The sequence below is a fragment of the Dioscorea cayenensis genome, chromosome 11, assembly GCF_009730915.1.
Source record: "Dioscorea cayenensis subsp. rotundata cultivar TDr96_F1 chromosome 11, TDr96_F1_v2_PseudoChromosome.rev07_lg8_w22 25.fasta, whole genome shotgun sequence".
Lineage (NCBI taxonomy): Eukaryota > Viridiplantae > Streptophyta > Magnoliopsida > Dioscoreales > Dioscoreaceae > Dioscorea > Dioscorea cayenensis.
In genome coordinates, this window is record NC_052481.1 from 11,898,044 (window position 1) to 11,904,040 (window position 5,997).

At 33.2% G+C, this 5,997-nt stretch overlaps 1 non-coding gene across 1 annotated transcript; it reads right to left on the minus strand.

Moving 5' to 3' along the window:
• Positions 1-1,872: 1,872 nt before the first annotated feature.
• On the minus strand, positions 1,873-1,979 carry LOC120272862. Its single transcript, XR_005540396.1, has one exon. It is a non-coding gene; the product is annotated as a small nucleolar RNA R71 (small nucleolar RNA).
• Positions 1,980-5,997: the final 4,018 nt, after the last annotated feature.

The window sequence follows — 5,997 nt, forward strand, 5'->3', positions numbered from 1 at the left end:
ATAAGGGAAATGATAGGAGAGAAGTCAAGGAAGAAAGTGATGTCTAGACATAGCATCCCTCTAGGGTTATGAGGTACAGGACAATGGTTGTCTAAACACGTAATCCTATTTGAACCGAAAGGTTTCTAGAATTATACAAAACCCTGATTTCTCATGGGAAGTGTAACTAAAAAGGTGCAGAGCTGATACAAACCTCCACACAATCACATTAACACTCTATGAAATCTTATTGTGGACTAACGATTATCTCTTAAGTTGATAATCTCCCCCCAAAAAGAGTGATTATCCCTAATTAGAATACAGAGCAAAAATGCGATTTCTTCTAAAACCTGTTCCACATGATTGCAAAGAGCATGTAAATTATCACTAATCCACTCAGAAAGATGGCGGGAGACAAAGTCTCCTAGATACCCTAACCAAAGGTGTACCCACCATCCTCTCAAATTGGTGCAAGTCTATGCTTGGTGGGAATTTCTTCTCATCACGTAGTCATACCAAGTATGATAGCTAGGGCTTTCACCTCGTTAGCAATCAAGCGTTCAATCACATAATTAGACTCAAATAGATATGATTACAAATGAGAAATCAATTAAAGCATCAAAGATCCAACAACCAAAGTCAAGAATATAAACCCTAGAGTTCAACTATGCCCAAACATCTACAAATTAGTGCTCTATTAAAAGAAGGCTAGAATTCAAGATACAAATAATAGAGAAAAACATGAAAGTCATGAAAACCCCTTTTAAATCCTTAGGATGAAGAATCACAGGAGGAGTTTCTTGAAAAGCTTCCACGCATAGCTCCAAAATGAGCTTGATGGCTATGATCTTCAATCCCCTTGAATATTGATTCGAATTCCTCTTTAAATCACTCCTTAGGTGTTGAAGATTCGTCTCTTTTCTTTCCTAACTTTGCCTCCAAGAATTATCCCCAAAGAATAAAAGAATAAAATAGAAAATGCCCTAAAAATCCTCATAAGTTCTATTTATACCCGATTGCTTACAGGCTGCTTACGGACATAAGGGATAGACCATAAAAGAGTTAGAGAAGATAGTCGTGAGCTTATGAAAACACTTATGGCTGTAAGTCACGTTCGTAAGGTCTTTTGTATGTGTTGCAGTCCAGCTTATGGCCATAAATGCTAGACCATAAACTTCACTATTCTACTCCTTGCAATCGCCCTTACAGGCGTAAGTTATGGTTATAAGCTCCTTTGGATGGTCCTTATAAGCATCCTTACAGGTGTAAGCCTTAGTCGTATGCTGCCATAAGCCACCTAGTTTGCGTTGTCCTTAATCTAATGATGCCGAGAGAGCTCCAAATTCATTATTTGGGGGTTTGAAATACTTCCTTTGGCTCTCTCTTATCTTTAGGTGCTGCTTTAAGCCTGTTAATGCAAAACACATCATTTAGCATCGAATTCTACAATATGATTTTAATATATGCCAATTGAGTATACAAAATGATAGTAAATACATGACATTGTACACACATCACCAAACCAAGAAGGTCATTGCCTGATTATGAGAGGCCATAGTTTATTGGTTATAAATTTACAGTGCAAGGTCCAATAGTGCCAGCGAACAACTTTGAGATTAAAGCCAGTATAATTAGAATGTTCCAGAATTCTGTCCAGTTTGATGGGATAGCTAACAAAGACCTTCATGCTCATCTATCATGTTTTCTACAAATATGCTCCACTTTTAAGATAAATTCTATTTCGGATGATGCAATCAGACTAAGGCTATTTCTATGCAGTTTGAGGGGGCAGCTTACCAATGGCTTACTTCATTGGCTCCCAGGTCGATCACTACTTGGAAGGAAATGGTGAAAAAGTTTCTTGCAAGATATTTCCCACCAAGTAAAGCCGCCAGATTAAGACAAGAAATTTCAGCTTTCAGACAAGGTTATTTAGAGACAATCTTTGAGGCCCATGAAATGTTCAAGTACCTTTTGAGAAAAAGCCCTCATCATGGCTTCTCCTCTTAGATGAAAGTGCAGATGTTGTATAATGGGTTGAACTACTAGACTTGCCAACTCATTGATGCCATGATAGGGGGTTCTTTGAGCAATAAATATGCTGAGGATGCCAAGAAATTATTTGAAGATATGGCAAGTAATGAGTTCCATTGGAGTACCTGGGCGAAGCCCCCAAAGGCAGCAAGAATTTATGAAGTAAGTGGCAATACTATTTTGGCCGCAAAGGTGGATACACTGATAAAAAGATTTTACCAATTTATGATAGGCTCGAGCTCAAATCTGGGGCAATCCTATCTTGTGACACATATGCGGCTGGCCATGCAACTATACAATGCACAATTTTTTTTTGCTTCAGTGGCCCCAATGGAGATAGTGGACTATGTTAGTGGAGGTCAGAGAATCACAAGCAATCCTTATAGTACCACATATAATCCAGTGTAGAGAAGCCACCCAAATTTTTGATGGAACCAACAACAACAACAACAACAACAACAACAACAACAATGACCACCGTAGCCCCAAGGCATCCAATATCAGCCTTCTCTACAACAATAGAAGAAATTTTCTACTGAGGATATTCTAGCAAGATTCATGGTCAACACTGAGGTAAAATTTCAAAACATAAACACTCAGTTTGATAGCGTGGATACTGAGTTTAATGAATTTGGTACCATATTGAGGAACATTCAAGCTTCAATCCAGGCACTCAATAATCAAGTTTGGCAACTTGTTAGGGCAAATTCTGAGCGCTCCTCAGGCAGCCTACCAAGTAATACTGAAGAGAATTCGAGGGAGCATTTGAAGGTCAAAACTTTTAGGAGTGGGAAGCAAGTGGAGACAAGGGCCAAAGAAGGCCCAAGTATCAAGGAAGATAGGGTAACCGTCTAGGAAGACCCTAGATCATCTGAAGTGGTAGTTGAAGGAAGTGAGAAAAATAAAAATGAAGAACCCATACAACAACCAACATCAAAGGTATTTGAATACAAGCCGTCTAATCCCTATCAAGCAAGGTTGAAGCAAGATAAGGAGGATGCCAAATTCAGAATATTCCTTAATGTACTCAAGCAGTTGCATATCAATATTCCTTCGTTGAAGCATTGTCAAAAATGCCCAAGTATGCAAAGTTCATGAAGGACCTTCTCACCAACAAAAGGAAATTGGAGGAATTGGAGACTGTATCACTTTCTTGGAATTGTTAGGCATTAATCCTAAAAAAAAAACCTGCCAAAGAAGTTGACCGATCCTAGGAGTTTTATCATCCCTTGTGTGATTGGGGAAGGGATAAAAGAAAAGGCCTTAGCATATATGTTTAAGAAATGAAGGAAAAATCTAAAACATCATCAATATATTTAGCTTTTGACTTAACTAATATGTTTAAGACTAAGGTTTTACTAATTATGTTTAGTTAGAACAAGGACAGTAGGAGGACAACATAGTTTTCATCCTATAATAAAAATTGTTTATTCAAATCAAATTTCAATTATTACCTGTATTAGCTCCTAAGCAATCAATGGGTGAGATATCAATAGCCATTTGAAAGCACTCATGGGCAGCAAAATAATTTGCGGCAACCTCATGTTTAAGTGCCCATTTAAGGTTTTCTTTCCTTTCCCTGCATTATTAAAGTTACTAAAACAACTACCTCTCCAACTACTATTAGTTATGCAAAGGTAAACTTCCTATTTTGGGTGAAAATATCATATTATTAATTTGGACAAAAACAAACAAACAACTACCTACTCAAGTTACGTACTCAAGTAACAAATCTAAGATATTAGTAATAGAAATATTAAAAAAGAAATTAATTTGCACTCAATTAACCAATAGTAAAGCATGTGTAAGCTCTCATTCTTGCGCATAAAAACTTTGACCCTAAGGCTATTTATATATATATTTACACTATATATTAATCTTATCCTCAAAAAATCTCCCTTTTCAAACCATATTTTAGAGCAAACAATTGCCCATTTCTTATTTGTGGCAATACTTTGGTTTTTGTTTTCCTTCCTTTTTTGATAACATATACAACCCTAATAAATCTTATTATCTCCATGCATACCATCAAACTTTTTAAGATTGATTTATAAAACACAAATAAATATTAATAGTAGAAAACTTAACTAAACTAATATATATTATATAGTAATACTAATACTTATATTAATATATAAATAAGATAAATTTAGTATATTATACATATAGTATTATAATTTGTTATATAATGTATATACCATATAAAACATATCCAACCAATCAACATGCAACAAAATTTATATTATTTAACTATGTATATATAATATTTATTAGTGGACTTTATCATGATAAATTTATTAAGCATATAACATTACTGACCCATTTGGTGGACATGATAAGAACAATAGGATGAGATAGCTATGATATCTTACTATTATCTTTTGTTTGGTGTACTAATAGGATATGATAGTCTTATCATATTGACCCACTTTATCGTACCTGTGACATGATAATTAATCATATGGGGGGAGTCATGACAGAAACAGGTAGGATATAATGAAAAATTAAATTTACTTTTTTGCCCTATTATTTGGTTTCTCTCCCTCATCTAGGGTTTTATTATATCTCTTATTTTGATCTTTTAAACCTAATACTTGGGACAATAAGCTTATCAATAACTAGATAGGACATTAATTTCACTATTTTAAGTAGAGTTTTCACATTCGGAGTAGTTAAAGGGTTCTCCGTCAATCTCGTGCTTGAGCATATTATTTTTCATCTAAATCTCCCTTATATTTAGTTTCTCTAGTCAGATAATTTTTTTTCCAAATTGATTTTAATGTGATCTATTTATTTCCATTAATGAGTTTGTTACTATTGCTTTATGCAATATTGATGACTTTGTGTATAATTTTCTATAAGGAAATAGATATGAGCTATAATTTTTTGCAAGTTAGTGATATTGCAATCTATATATTTGTGGATATTATTCATAGGTTATTTATTTTTAAAAATTTAATAGAAACTAATGAATCATTAAGGGAAAAAAAATTCAAAAAAAAAGTCTATTTTAAAAAAGAATATATAACTATATTATAAAAGATAATTTTGTCTATTTACGGTTTCATATCATATCCTATCATTATCCGGTCCACTTCAAATGTAAATATGATATCCAAATGATATCTAATGGTTTATCTGGTGCGCATCAAACATAAAATAAGATATGAGCTTATGATATATTCCCATATCCTTTCCTACTCTTATCAAGTCCTTATATCATATCCATTCATATCCTATACTGTCCACCAAATAGGCCCTACATGTTAATGATATATTATAATTACCTATGGTTATATATGGTGTATTATTGACATATAATAACCTATGTTTATATTATACATAATATATATTAATATTAATATATATATATATATATATATATATCATCTTTCAAGGAACAAATTAAATGGAACATGAAGAAGTGAAACAAAAGTTCAATAGTTTAATCTTCATTAAACATAATTGTTTTTTTTTTCTCTCTCTATCTCCCAAGTGTTTACTTAATTGGGTTTCAATAACAATAGACTTCTAAGAAAAATAAGATATAGATAAAAATAATAAATAAATAAATTTCAATCAACATAAGTTTCCTTAATAAATCAAACAAAAAAATTAATGTCTATTTAAATTTATTTAATCATTAGGATGTTATAGCAAAAATAATAAAATAGAAAAATAAAAACTAAAAAAATATAAGAATCAAGTAGATCAAATACCTTGAGGTGGGATGTCCCTTGCAAAGCTCTATGATACAAGAGAAAGCACTCTTGTGGTACCACGAATAGGCATCAACGGCGACGGTCTGATCCCGCAGCTACTTGATGCCAATTGGAGCCATGATTGGCTTTAGCAATAAAAGCAGCCCTTGGATTCCCATCTTCTGATACTCTTATTAACTGAGGAAAAGGTGATTATTAAAGATAGGAATCTGTGAGAGAACAAGAAGATGATGGTATGTAGGAGAATTGGATTAAATTAAAA